General features: G+C 36.8%; 1 protein-coding gene across 32 annotated transcripts in view; it reads right to left on the bottom strand.

Moving 5' to 3' along the window:
- The window catches only part of rimbp2b (RIMS binding protein 2b), a 187755-nt gene that overhangs the window by 116199 nt on the left and 55588 nt on the right, over positions 1-15968 (bottom strand). Inside the window, exon 1 of one of the 32 annotated variants that reach the window (XM_048209383.1) lies at positions 617-651. The exons of the other annotated variants lie outside the window; for them this stretch is intronic. The gene's annotated coding sequence lies outside the window, so the exon portion shown is untranslated. Of the gene's footprint in view, positions 1-616; positions 652-15968 lie in introns of those variants that run through there. 32 annotated transcript variants of the gene reach the window in all.

Raw genomic sequence — 15968 nt, 5'->3', positions numbered from 1 at the left:
GGTGAACTAACCCTTTAAAGTCACTGCAGCCTAATATTCCTACTGCCAACTGTCATTAATGATAATCAAACAACAAAAAAAGAGAAATCACTCACTGATCTTGACTCAATAACTTTTGTAACTTTAATAAGGATTATATAGTGTTATCTTACATTTGATTGCAATTTCTGTACCTGAACTTTATTCAGTTGTATTTATTGCTAATTTGTTATGAAATTTATATTAGTTAGTCTAGTTGTTTTTGCCGTGGTATTTTTGTTAAAAATAATGATGAAAGTTCCCTGAAAGAATTCTTTAGGCTACTGATTTTTGTTCATGGTATCCAGCTGCAACAGAATGTTTTGCAAAAAGACAATAAATGTTTGATATCTAAATGTTTGACTTCATTTATTTTTTAACTTATTGGAATCGAAACTGGGAATCGATAAGAATCAGAACTGCTAAAACTCAAATGATTCCCAACCATATTCATAATATTAAGAAATGTTTCTTGAGCATCAAATCAGCATATTACAATGATTTCTAAAGAATCATGCGACACTGAAGACTGGAGTAAAGGCCAGCCTTGGTGTGCATAAGAGATTTCGTGCAAAAACATTAAAAAACTCTTACTGACCCCAAACTTCTGAGTGGTACGGTTCTCACCCTCATGTTGTTCCAAACATGTCTGACTTTCTTTCTTCTGTGGAACCCAAAAGAAGACATTATGAAGAATGTTTCAACTGTTTTGTTGAAAACAAAATCGGACCCCACTCACTTACATTGTATGAACAACAACAAAAAAATACTCAAAATATAGCCTAATGTTTAACATAAGATAGAAAATCATAGTTTTGGAATGACATGAAGAGGAGAAAATGACAACACTTTTCATTTCTGAGTGAACTACCCCTATAAATGTATTCTTAAATTTTATAGCTTACTTCGATGTTCTGAAAACTAGTTTGAAATGAATGATAGATTAAAACCAAAGCCCTCTCTGCATCTGTTTAACACACACACACACGCACACACACACAAAGACGTGCTCTCGGCTTGGTTACTGTTGACATGCTCACTGGTCCTTATCTGAGGATAAGACAGGAATGTCAGAGCATTTGTTGTCTGCTCCAGAGAATTCATAAACAAGAAAACAACAAACAAAGTAAACACATCAGATGACCCGTCACAGATCTGACATCTCACTCCAGACCTTGACTTGATCCGACTTTGAAATCGAGCATTCGAAACGTTTCTCTCCGAAAAGAACGAATGAAAGAAAGAAGACGTAAAGGACAGTGAAAAAGAAGTAGGTTGGGGGAAGAGAAAAAAGAACGATGACAGACAAATTTGACCTTTCTCTGTTCTGCACTTTGAGTCCTCAATTCCAGACAGAGCACCCAGACAATCACATTTTTACTTCCTTCCTGTCTTTGAGCTATATGACGAAGCCAAACAAACAGAGTACACGTTGTTTTAGAAGATAATAACATTTTGTCAAATGAATTATGAAATAAAATATGTCATGACAGCAAACAGACTGCAGAAGGATAAAAGGCAGTCTTGTGCACACTGTCTGTATCCTGGCAGCTGAACATGCCCAGCGTTTGCCACCAAGAACTAAATATAGCTTCAGTCTGAAATAGCAGCAATCAGCATCAGTGTGATGCTGATTGGACAGACAGTCATGATGACAGTGGAGGAATTACATCAGACGACTTACTGCTCCTCAACATTACATAGCAATCACATGTGTGCTCTCTATGTAATGTTGAGCCGCAATGAGATCACAAGTGTCATACGGGATAATCTGCCCTGTCTAGGGAAGATGGGTTCTGTTGAGACAGCCCTTATTGAGTCCTTTATTGGGAGAACAAATAAAATCCTGGAAATGGAGTTGCTTCAATTGAGATGCTACAAATAGCAACGTTTACAGTCCTGGGCTGCGTTTCACATAGATCATGAAATCATTGGCACAAAATGGTCTCTACGATCAATTTAGTTCATGATGCTTTTGAGAAATGTAGCCCAGGCCAGAATTATTGGCATTAGAGTTGTCAAAAGTACAGACGTCTGTACCAGTCGGTACTGAAATTTTAAAAATGTGACGCTTTGAGCTCTGTTCAGCGGATTTGTAAACAGCTCTGATTGGCCATTGTGTTGACGCGCTCATCGGATATGTCTGTGATTGACTACAATGATCAACACACGGGAGCGTTTGAGCGGACTGGTCCGCGATAGATACCTGCTTTCAAACGATGCCATGTGTGTCTGTGTAAGCGCTCAGTGAAGAGCGTCATTGATGACTATTTACAACATGTTTTTGAAGCGTTGATCATTGTATACAATCACAGACATATCTGATGACCACGTGAACACAATGACCAATCAGAGGTGTTTATGAATCCACTCAACAGCACTCAAAACATGACATTTTTTAAATTTCAGCACCGACTTGGTACCAAAGTTGGTACTTTTTACAACTCTAATTGGCACCCTTTGGTAAATATGAGCAAAGAAGACTGTATAAAACTGCATTGTTTATTCTTCTGATCTTTCATTCAAAAATTCACAAAAATCTAACCCTTCATTGAAGTAAAAGAGGGCTAATAATTGTGGCCAGCATATTTTAGAGAAAAACATTTATGTCATAATGAGATTTTCAACCATTTTCAATTAATTTATTTCAATGAAAGGTTCAATTTTTGTGAATTTTTGAACGAAAGATCAAAAGGATTAACTGTGCAGATTTATTTTCACAGCCTTCTTTCTTCACATTTACCAAGGGGGCCAATAAGTCTGTCCAGGACATTATTTCTGGCCTGGCTGTGTTGAAGGTTGATCCAACAGTTTGCATTGGTGGACAGTTGCATAATGATTGTCCCAATTGAATCATTTGATCTGAATGGTCTGCATTTTCTAAAGGAAATCCCAGAGCAAATTTAAATACTGAATAAACTGCAGAAATGTGTAAGTAGTATTATGAGGGATTTCAATATAATGCTGCCTGGCAGAAAAAAAAAAAAAAGAGTTATTAGATGAAAGAAGCACATGAACAGATTGAAAAGTCTGAAAGAAAGTCTCTGATTTCCAAGCAGGGAATGAATGAATGGAAAAACCACCACCTCAAGGGAGACAGAGAGAGTTTGTTTGTCAGCAGATTTCCACAGACAGGATCCCACACACACTGACTGACTGCACAGCCTCTTTTCTACAGATGCCTGAACTAGTAAGTCAGCAGTCAGTCAAGTAGAGAAAGAACCCATTCGTCTCTGAGGTGAGGGTGGAGAACAAGTGAGGAAAAAAGCAAGAAATATCCTCTTCCAAGCACTTTTAAGAATGATCAAACACTTTAAAACCTCAAACTGAATGCTAAGCATGCAAGCTCTGATACACACACACACACACACACAAAGTCACAAAAACACTTCTGCTGACAGTAAAGGCAGATTGCTATCCTATTAGGTATGCATTTCCCATTTACATATCTTACAAATAGTTACAGTAGCTATCAGATCGATAAAACACATGAAGTGACCGAGTGCAAATACCCGCTAAACCACAAAGACGCACTGAAAAACAAATGGCATACTAGACCTTTTACACAGATTGTGAATCTGATCACGTAATTCGATCCCATTATGATGTCGAGCAGATCTAGGCCATTATGAATACATTATAGAGGCGTTTCATTCAGTTAAGGGGATCTGAGAGTGGCTATGACTGCTGGTATTTTTCACAGTACAACTGCCTCTGTTTATGCTACAGGCCAACAGAAGGAAGGGCATATGCTCATTTTAATGACCAATCTCTCCATTGTCTTTTTGTTTGATTTATTCAAAATACATCAAAGAGCAGTTAAAGGGTTAGTTCACCCAAAAATGAAAATTCTGTCATTTATTATTCACCCTCATGCTGTTCCACACCAGTAAGACCTTTGTTAATCTTTGGAACACAAATTAAGATATTTTAGTTGAAATCCGATGGCTCCGTGAGGCCTCCATAGGGAGCAATGACATTTCCTTTCTCAAGATCCATAAAGGTACTAAAAACATATCTAAATCATGTGAGTACAGTGGTTCAATATTAATATTATAAAGCGACGAGAATACTTTTGGTGCGCCAAAAAAACAAAATAACGACTTATTTAGTGATGGCCGATTTCAAAACACTGCTTCATGAAGCATCGGAGCATAAATTAATCAGTGTATCGAATCATCAATCGGATCGTGTATCAAACTGCCAAACGGCTGAAATCACGTGACTTTGGCGCTCCGAACAGAAGATTCGACACGCTGATTCATTTATGAATCAGCGTGAACCGATTTAAATATGTTTTTAGCACCTTTATGGATGTTGAGAGAGGAAATGTCATTGCCCCCTATGGAGGCCTCACGGAGCCATCGGATTTCAACTAAAATATCTTAATCTGTGTTCCGAAGATTAACGAAGGTCTTACGGGTGTGGAACGGCATGAGGGTAAGTAATACATGACAGAATTTTCATTTTTGGGTGAACTAACCATTTAAGCTCAACTTGTACAACTGCACAACCCAGCCTAGATCTACACCCATCATCACCTCTCTGAAAAAAACTCCCTCAGTCAGAACAGAAAACTCACTTTTCATTTTTTCAGCTACTGCAAAATATACACTCAAACAAAAACCTGTTTATATTTAAACAATTTTCACTAAAAATCAAAATGAACAAAACAAAAAACACAAAACAAAACAAAAAACACAAAACAACAAAACAAAACACAAAACTAAACGCAAAACAACACAAAACAAAACGCAAAACAAAACAAAACAAAACGCAAAACAAAACGCAAAACAAAACAAAACAAAACAAAACAAAACAAAAAACAAAACAAAAAAAACCTGCTTTGGCCGGCTTGGTCTGTTTTGCTGGTTTGTGGCCAGGCTGGAGAGCAGCTAAAACATGCTAAACCAACTAAAATTAACAGACCAGTTTAGGTTAGTTCACGCTGTTTTCCAGTAGGGTTTACTTAGGCACTATGCAGATTCAAAGAATAGTTGAGGAATGAAATTATCATCTAAATTATTTTCTGTGCACTCCAACAATGATGGCACCATAACTGCAACTGAATTATTTTTCAGCATTATTGTTGTGTTGGTGAACAGCATGACTATGTTGATCCAACTGGTAGACACGCATCAAACCTGCATAAACTAGACCGGACATTCATACTGGCCTAACTTAAGAGTACAAGCCAATAACAACAGTCCTATAATTTAAATGTTAACATGTTTAATGCATCAATAAACACCTAAAAACTGTCAATTACAACACAAAAATATAAATAAAATATATGATATATTAATAATAATATTAAGTAGAACAATATATGAATTATGTTAAAAATATTAATATAAACTCTAAATATTTAAAATTAAATAATGTATAATCGATTTATGTATTTATAAACATTTAAACATGAAACACAAAAACGTGAAGGCTTGACACAGAAAATCAAGTGACTTATGATTTGAATAATCTTGTGGCAGTACTCCTGAACGGTTTACATTCATATCAAATTCTCAGTTGTGCGTCAGAGAGCAGGCGTCTTCAGAGAGATGCAGAAGGCTTCAGACAGACTTCACTGATCACATCAGCTCTGATATCAGTCCACGAGCCGAGACTTTCTCAGTGATTTGAGAAGTCTATAGAGGCGACCTGGAGTCCCTTCATATAATGCAAGCAGGTTATGCTCTTGCTCACTGTCAGAGCTGCTGTTCATTAATCAGAGCTGTCACTGAGGGAGCGCACGCTGGGCATAATGCATTTAGGAGGCGCTAAAATATCATGTGGCAGCTTTGTTTGCTAATCGCATGATGATGATTTACACTGTATGAAAGAGATGGAAAGAAACTGAGCTCTGTTCTCACACTGCAATTCTGCTGTGGTGGCCAGCGCACATTGGTCAGTCAGAGAGATCGTTCCAGCCTTCTGGGAAAGAGGGAGTTATTTGAGCGATCACGTCCAGCCAAAGTAACACGCTTGTTTTGACTCACCGGGCTAAGAATAGAAAAATCTTAGAGAGGAAGAGACGAGGCGGGCTACTGTAAGTGGGGAGGGGCTGAAGGGTGAGAGCCCACAGGAACATTTTATTGCTCAGAGGATGCTCTTTCATAACTTAATGGAGTTCTTAATTATGGTTTATCGAATTATCATTATTGTTTCTTAGAATTCCTTAGGAGAAATAAAATTAGACAAATAACAGAATATTTGTTGACATAGTAAGAGCCGATAGCTATCAAATGAATGTGTATAGTATAAAGTATTACATTTGTGATTGTTTTTCTTTCCTGCAGTAGGAAACGAACTTCGTTTTGGCCTGATTTTGTTCTAAATGACATCACATCAGTTCATTCTTCAATTTCGTTTGAAGTATATCAGGGTCTTAAAGCTACCTGCCTAACCTCCAATACTAAGATGTCACCATGCTAATTAATAGTATTACATTATCAAAAGCAATTACAGTTTACAACACTAAACACTACAGACTCCAGGCACCCTACTGTGTCCAAACCAACCTTCGTCCTTCTCTAATGCTTGATCTTGTTTGAAATCACACATCAATCATTCTCTCCATGCTCACATTCAGTCAGTCCGCCAGGCCCTGGAGAGCAGACGCCTGTCGAGTTTACAGTGTTTGGATGTGGCTCAGTTACAAACGAGAAATGATCAAATGTGAAAGAGTTGTTCAAGTTGAAGTATTATGAAATGCACAAAATGTTCATTATGAACCGCCATGGTTTTTTTGTACCAAGTATGCATGCAAATAGAGATCCTTACATATGTACACACTCACGCACATGCATGAAAATGCTATAATGGAATACAGGATGGTGGATTTAGAGCCACACGATTAAATGTCAAATCAAGTCTCATACACACACATGCTTACACATATGTATAAATATAGGAGGCCCCATGCATAAACACCCATATAAATGTCAGCCAGAATTTTCTCATGTGAGATATCCTAGGGCTAAATTGACTCCAGTTATCATAATGTAACTGTACGTGTGTATGCATGCATTAACAAGTGTGTGTTGTGTGTGAGTGTGTGACCAAGCATGCACTGCATTTCTCACTCCATCACTGTAATTTATTCCTCTCTGTCTCTCTTCCACCCGGTCTCTCCTTCTTTATATCTGCAGGGTGTGAGTATGTGTGTGTGTGTGTGTGTGTGTGTATGCGTGAATGAGTCATCACTGGTGCAGAAGATCATCTATATTCCTTAAGTTTGCCCAAATCTCTAGCTCATACAGCCAATGCAGCAGGAGAACACTGAACTACGATATACCCACTGCTTCAGACTTTCAATTGACTTCTATTGTTTATACTGAGATAATGATATTTTCTATCCTCTATCCTTAAACCTAATCCTCACAAAGACCTTTTTGCATTTTCATATTTTAATTAATTTATTATTTAGTACAGTTATTAAGACATTTTCTTTGATTTCAGGTTTTACTATGTTTGAGGGATGTAAGCTGCCACTGAAACAAACCCTTAACTACAATAACATCAAAAGTGCACTTGCACAGTGATCAAAGAGACTGACAATGAAACTAAACAGAACAAGATAATGAAACTAAAGAAGAATGAATGTGACAACATTATTGATCTTATTGTGAACAATACAGACTTCACGTATGCTGGACTACTCTAATCATTTAGACTCCGTCCCTAAACAGTCAACTGTAAGATCGCATTCATTTTTGAGTGCACCTTTAAAAATCCATTCAACAATCATGGATAGAACCAAGTCGACACATACTTTTTTTTTTCTTTTTTCAATAATTTATTTCAGTTGAATGTACCTCACAATATGGAAGAAAAGATCTGTAGCTACTTTAACTTCCATTAATGAATGATGACCAAATTGTCCTTTCATACTGGTTCTTTTTAATCATGTTCAAAAATAAGTCTTTCTACATCACGAAAACAGAGATAAAGTGCACTATTTAAAGGTGCCATCGAACGTTTTTTTTTACAAGATGTAACACTCTAAAAAATGCTGGGTTAAAAACAACCTAAATTGGGTTGAAAATGGACAAACCCAGCGATTGGGTTGTTTTAACCCAACGGTTGGGTTAAATGTTCGCCCAACGTGCTGGGCAGTTTTATTTAACCCAACCATTATTTAAAAATTACTATATGGCTGGCTTAAAATGAACCCAAAATTGGTTGGAAATTAAAAATCAGACACAATTACTAGCGGAAACAATAATAATCAAAAGGTGAACATTTATTAATAAGCAAGTTAATAAATGTTTATTGTTTAATTATTATTCATTAAAATTATTAATAAATGTTAATTTCCAACATACCTTGGGTTAATTTTAAGCAAGCAATACAGTAATTTTTAAACAAAAGTTGAGTTAAATAAAACTATCCAGCAGGCTGGGCAACCATTTAACCCAACCGATGGGTTAAAACAACCCATTTGCTGGGTTAAAACAACCCAATGGCTGGGTTTGTCCATTTTCAACCCAACTTGGGTTGTTTTTAACCCAGCATTTTTTAGAGTGAATATAAGTCTAAGGTGTCCCCTGAATGTGTCTGTGAAGTTTCAGCTCAAAATACCCCATAGATTTTTTTTTAAATAATTTTTTTAACTGCCTATTTTGGGGCATCATTAACTATGCACCAATTCATGCTGCTGGCCCTTTAATTGCTCGCGCTCTCCGCCCCCCCCAGAGCTCTCGACTCTATCGTTGCATAAACAAAGTTTAGACAGCTAATATAACCCTCAAAATGGATCTTTACAAAGTGTTCGTCATGGAGCATGTCTAATCGCGTAAGTATGGTATTTATTTTGATGTTTTCATTTGATTCTGAATGAGTTTGAGGCTATATGCTCTGTGGCTAACGGCTAATGCTACACTGTTGGAGAGATTTATAAAGAATGAAGTTGTGTTTATGCATTATACAGACTGCAAGTGTTTAAAAATGAAAATAGCGACGGCTCTTGTCTCCGTGAATACAGTAAGAAACGATGGTAACTTTAACCACATTTGGGAATGTGGGAGTTGGGAATCAGGTGCCTTGCTTAAGGGCACCTCAGACATTTCCTGTCAGTATTGAGACTCGAACCTGCAACCTTCGGGCTACCAGTATGACTCTCTAACTCTTCACGACTGTCCCTGAATGTGCTACTTTTATTGTTTACTAACTTTTCAAATCTGTCACTTAGTGACTTTTAACATGTACATTTACAGATTTTCAGTTCTAAGCACTTTGTTTTATATTTGTTTTAGTCCTGACAGTGATTATTTTATTCTATTTCATAAACATTATAAGTTAATATTAAAAACTGTTTCTTTGCATTTATTTTGGATTTATTGTCAGTATTGGGCTCGCAGTATGTGTGGATGACCGTGTTTGTCCGCCACCACTCAAGACCATTTTTGATATATATATGGTCATATATACAGTATATCTGGCTGATATTTCAATGCAATTTTGAGAGTAAACAAACTGTGAGATCCATTCAGAATTGAGCATCACTACAACCTACTCACTCTAAAGGGCAGAGCACTTGAAGTGAGTGCTCTGAAGGATGCAGGCTAGTACGCTCTGATGTGTGTGTGTGTGTGTGTGTGTCTGGCACACCCTACACAAAACTGTACATCACTGCCAATTTATTCTGAATTGGAATGTTACCTTGGTAAAGGAGCAGTAAAATTACAAAGAATGCTGTGGAAAATAAAACTTTTATGTTAAATGTTTCCATTCTGTCTTTAATTAGATTTATTAGATTCATTTGCATACTCTCTCTCCATGTGGCAAACAAACAAACATGAAATTATGTAAATCAGCATAGTAATACTGATTTCCAACCGATAAACCACAGGGCACAAACTAATGGTGTGAGCTCTCAAGAAAGGTAAGGGTGAGATAGAGAATCTCATCCATCCTCTGATGTCCAGAGATTTCAGCTGAATTTTAGCCTTGCAGTGAAATGAGAAGAGCGATTATCTGAGGAAAAGAGATAAGCTAAGGGGTAAAGGAGAGGAGAAAGAGAAATGGACCCTGCCGAGGGTGCGAACATCAGAGATGATCAGAGATCAGACTTTCCATAGCCTTAAGCTGATCTTATTACACCACCGAGGTGCTTGCTGTATTACCCAATATGAGTTCACAAGTAATGCGAGATACTGTCTTACACACTGCAGGGAGCAGTCTTTATAAAACACTCATTAAACCAGCTTGATGAGGACACACACACACAAATGTTTGTTGAAGTGAAACTCTTTGAACCTTGCTCATCAAAACAAATTAGAGGACTATAACTAACTGTTGTATAATGACAATTATGCTTACTACTGACATTTTGTCATTTGAATTATATTTACAATATATATGTATATACACCATCATTCAATAGTTTGGGGTTATGGGTAAGATTTAATGTTTTTGACAGAATTTATGCTCACCAATGCATCATTTATTTAATCAAAGTTTTTGAATAACTATTTGAATATATTCGTAATTTATTTATGTGATGGCAAAGCTAAATTTTCAGCATCATTGCTCCAGTCTTCAGTGTCATATGATCCTTCAGAAATCATCCTAATATGCTGATTTGGCCCTCAAGAAACATTTTCTTAATGTTGAAAACATTTGTGCTGCTTTAAATTTTTGTAGAAACTGAGATACATTATTTTCAGGATTCTTTAATGATCGAAAGTAAAAAACAAAAAAAACAGCAGTTATTTGAAATAGAAGCATTATAAATATCTTTACTGTCACTTTAATCAATTAAATGCAGCATTTCTGAATAAAAGTATTTATTTCTATCTTTTTTCTTTTCTTTTCTTTTTTTTTTTAAATGTGTTGTTTTTGAGGTCATAAAATATTTATATATTTAATGTGAAATAAATGCAAAATAGAAGCATTTTGACTAGTGATCCCAGACTCGTTGTCCCCACTGTGCACATACAATATTCACACATTGTAGGTTATACATACACAAGTTCTCATGCATTAATAAACAGGATAAGTGCTCCAAATGCATAAATGGTCTCCTATGAAATCTAGATGTTATCTAAACACACATACAGACTTGTGCAGTATATTAGATGATCATGCAGTCTTTTCAACATGTGACAGCATTAAATACGTCAGTACAATCACTCTCTCTTCTCTTTCGGCTTACCTTCTCCCATGCACACACCGAGCAGTACTGGAGGCTAATGTCTCTCATCGTGTTCTTCCACCACCAACAACAATCATCACACCAGAGCTCGCGCCACAAACACTCAGACTAGACTAGACTAACTGTTCTCTCTAGACAGACACATCTGAATACCCATGAAGGTTCCAGAAGTCTGGATGAACGCCATTAGACGTGTGCGCTGTCACCGTAACGCAATACCACCACAGTGTGTCCTGATCCCATACCTGTTGATTGAGTTACAGAGGAGGTTTAACTGACCCAAGTTCGCATTAACCTTTAGCACAGACACACTGAGAGATATGCCCACAAACAGTTCATCTTAATGCAAACACACACACACACACACACACACAGCGAGAGAAAGAGAGAGTTGTTATCGTGTGTAATAACTTACAGTGCATAGCATAAATGAGTACACCCCCTCAAAGCTAAAATGCATTAAACATATACATCATAAAAACTGAGAAATATATGTCATTAATAGTCATAAAATAAGTAAATTAGCCAATTTTGTTTAAATTAAGGATTGCAGGAATGAGTACACCATAGATTTAATTCAACAAATGTATAATATTCTAGTACTTAGTATGCCCTCCATAATTTTGAATATACTGCTCTGACCCTTCTTGGCATGGAGTGTACAAGTTTATGACAAATTGTCACTTCTGTCCTGTTTAACTCCTGGATGATGAGCTCCTTGAACGCCCTGATCTTTAATGGGGAGTGTTGCTCAACTCGACTCTACAGAATCCCCCACAGGTGCTCAAGAGTGTTAAGACTGAGTGCAATACATGTCCACAGAAGGTTTTTCACCTTGGGAGAATGCATATCCTCATTGTCATGTTGAAAAAATGCCCAACAATGCAGGGAATGAGGAAAGGGTAACATCTTCTGTTCCAAGTTTGTGTATTAAATTACACAGTGGTGTGGGAATTCATGACAGCATTTATAAAGCACAACTCCCTCACACCTATATAAGAGCTTTACTACCACTGAACTTTACTGTGGGAACCAGGCACTTCTCACTGTACTCCTCCTCTAGCAACACCATAACATTTTGGATGCTGTTAGATCCAAAATGATTGATTTGGTCTCATGAGACCAGAGTATTGATTCCCTGAATCTATATTTTGTAATTTGGGCTTTGGAAATGGCTAACTGACTTTATTGTGCTTTGGCTACAGTAGGTAGTTCCAGTGAGAACAACAACCATGCATGTCATTTCTGCAGGCTGCATCTTACTCTGTGAGATAAACAGTAACTCTTTTCATAGCTTTTGCTGGTTCTGAGACACTCGCTTGGTATTTCTCCTGCTCTTTAGCAAAAAAATCCCTCATCACTAAATGAAAGCTTAAAATGAAGGCCTGATTATTTCAGGGGCCTTGTCACAAGTCCATTGTTTTTGAATTACTGTGTTACTGTTGCTATATTTTCACAGTTAAAACAATGATTTGGTAATCCTCTTGTACCACTGTCATCTTTTGTGCTAAGAAATAAGTCTCCTGACAGTTTTCTCCCAAGTGGTGCCATTGTTGTCAGCATTAAGTCTGAGAATGATTCAGTGGACTATATAACACTTTTAATTGTCAGGAAATTACTTCTATTTAAATGTTTGGTTCCACATACTTACCTGTTGATCAAACATTGCCATACACTTACACCAGAAAATGTTTATTTAGTTTTGTTTAGTAACTTTTAGGAGGGTGTACTCATTTTTGCCACACAACATTTTATCACCTTGATAAGAAAATCTTATTTTCCTGAATAATTTTGACATGTTTCTTTGGGAACTGATTAAGCAGACTTGCTGGAACATTATATCTCTAAAGAACCCTAACATGTCTTCTAAGTAATTGAGTAATTGCTGACTTTCAGAAGTTTCAGAGGGGGTGTACTCATCTGTGCTGTGCACTGTAAATAGGGTTGGAAAAATTGTGCAGAGTATGAGAAGTCAACAGGCTAATCAGTTAACAATATGTTAAGCTATAAAAGTAACAATGCATTACTTTTCATAAAAAATTAATTAAGTAATGCATTTAGTTACTTTTTTGGGGGAGTAATGTAATATTGTAATGCATTACATTTAAAAGTAACTTTCCCCAACACTGGTTAACGGTATGCTAAGCTATCTGGCTAAGCAATTAATGGTATGCTAAGCTATCAGGCTAAGTTGTTAACAGTATGTTAAGCTATCAGGCCGGATGGTTAATAGTATGCTAATCTATCAGTCTAAATGGTTCAAGGTATGTTATCAGGCTGAACAGTTAACAGTATGCCATGCTATCAGGCAGATTGGTAAAAAGTTTATCAAGCTAAGCGTTTAACAGTATTCCAAGCTATCAGGCTACGTGTTTAACTGTATGCTAAGCTATCAGGCTAAGCGGGTAACAGTATGTTAAGCCATCAAGTTGGCTGATTACCAGTATGTTAAACAATCAGGCTGAATGGTTAATGGTATGCTAAGCTATCAGTTTCATAATGTTTAATTTTATTAATTAAATTGTTATATAAATTAAAAGACAATAATTGTCTAATCATTTGATGATAATTTGACATCTGACATTTTGATGGTTAAGACAGAATTTAGAAGCCCTACAATATTACTTAAACATCAGATATTATAAAAGCATGCAAACGTAGATGTCTCATGGTTTTGATCAGCTGTGATTTTAGCATTTCTCAGTTAGTGTGAACAGAAAAAACAAATCACTGGAATCCTGTCATGTTGTGCCTAGTTAGGACACTGTATTAGTAATGAAGGCAAATCTTTCTATAATATGACTGAACAGACTACAGCAAGAGTTACTTTATTAATGCTCTTCAAAAGTGAAGACAATAAGAGAAGAACGAAAATTCCACAAAGATGTCAACTGTTAGAAGAGAATAAAGACTGCATCTGCAGCAAGATGATTAGAAACACAAGCACTGTGCAAATTCAGTGAGGTTTTGTTGTAGTATCTTTCCACCACAAGGCACTGAGCAAAAACATAACAGTTAATAATTTATTCAAATAATTTATTCATCATGACTAGTCAGCTCTTTGATGAGACTTTAATGAAGTGTTGACAAACTGGCTCTTTGGCGCAGGACAGACACAGTTTGAGGGAATGTAGTCCACTCGATGCAGCTCTCTCTCGTTAGAGGAACTGGCCGTGGTGCTGAATCACACTGTAGAGTGGAGCTCAACTACACACTCACTGCCTAATCAAGCCTTTTTTCTTGTTTTGCTGATGGCCTTGAGGCCCAGAGAAAGCACACTTTGCGCTGTTTGCAAACTTAAGATGCTTTTAGTCTTGTGTAGCCAGACTTTCGATAATCCGCATTAAGTGTGGTCTCATTACAGCTTCTTCTGGCCAAAAACCACCCACTTAGACAGGAAGAGGCTATTTGACTGGCATGTGGATATCTGACATGAAGTCTGAGGCCCTGTTTACAACTAGTATTAAGATGTGTTTTGGTCAATCGGATCACAAGTGGACGACACTAAATACAGGTGTGAATGGGGTCTAAACCGTTTTGAGCTTGTCCAATTTCAATAACTTCAAGAGAACGCATTCAAACAGATTGCTTTCATAATGGAAACGCTCATGTGGTTGATTGAGTTCGAACAGCCACAAAAGACCACCTACTCTCTGCCTACTGACCTAATGTGTAAACATCATGGGAAGTGTGCTAGGCAGACAGGATTTAAACTTTGTCAGCTGAAGACATAAGTTTGGTTTGAAGATTAAAAAAGTACCAACGCACAATGTTCTCTCACTATTCCCGATTTCTAACACGTACTCAGCATTTGGCATGGTCTTGCGGCTGTCAGAGCAGAAATGAAAGCTGCTGCTCCCTGTATACATTTCCGTCATCTCTAGGTGTGCTCATATGTAAATTGTGTGAGCTTATTTTGTCATTACATTGAAAGATGTGAGAAAGCATACAATTCCCTGCCCATAGATGCTCTCCTTGAAGAAATCAGTCTACTTGTAATCTGATTGACCAAAAAGCATCTTAATACCAGGTGTAAACAGGGCATGTGATGTCCATGAACATCTTTTTTTTGTTGTTGTTGTTTTAGATGTTGTAAATTAGGGCTGCACGATTAATCGTACGATTTGAAAAAACCCATTGATATCATGCTTAAACGATTTGTCTTAGTGTGATTATGAAATCGCAAAGCTGCGATTATTTTTTTATGCGTGGCTTGTCAATGAATTATGGCTCCAAATGCTAATCCATCTGAAAACATCTGAAAGTTTAAATCACTTATAATGTGTAGTTGAAAAAGCAACACGCGTCAAAAATCTTTCCAGACATGAGAAGCATTTATTAACATCTTGTCAAACAAAAGAAAATATTTAATAATATGTTTTACTCCAAACTCACTTCATAACGACAGTTGAGCATCCTTCTGTCAGATGAAGTGGCTTCTTACACAGAATATGGCAGTCATGTGTTTATTAATCATGTTTAATCAATCAAAACGTTTCAATCTTCTGTTTATTCAGCTACAGCGATTGTATAGGATTTCCTGGAATGACGCGTGTTCTACTTCTGCAGCAAGGCATATTTGCAGTTTCTGCCCGAGAGCGCCCTCTGGCTTTCAGATGGAGAAGCATTTACTACTGATCACAGAGCCGTACAACTCTGACAAGCCACGCATGAAATAATCGCAGCCTTTGCCAAATCACGTGCGATAAAATGGTGATAAATCGTGCAGTCCTATTGTAAATTGATTAAATTAATAAAAATAAAATGAATAAATACAAATTAGAATGAATGAACG

Source organism: Megalobrama amblycephala, linkage group LG12 (genome assembly GCF_018812025.1).
Source record: "Megalobrama amblycephala isolate DHTTF-2021 linkage group LG12, ASM1881202v1, whole genome shotgun sequence".
In the NCBI taxonomy this organism is placed as follows: Eukaryota; Metazoa; Chordata; class Actinopteri; order Cypriniformes; family Xenocyprididae; genus Megalobrama; species Megalobrama amblycephala.
This window is presented reverse-complemented; position numbering and strand designations above follow the sequence as displayed.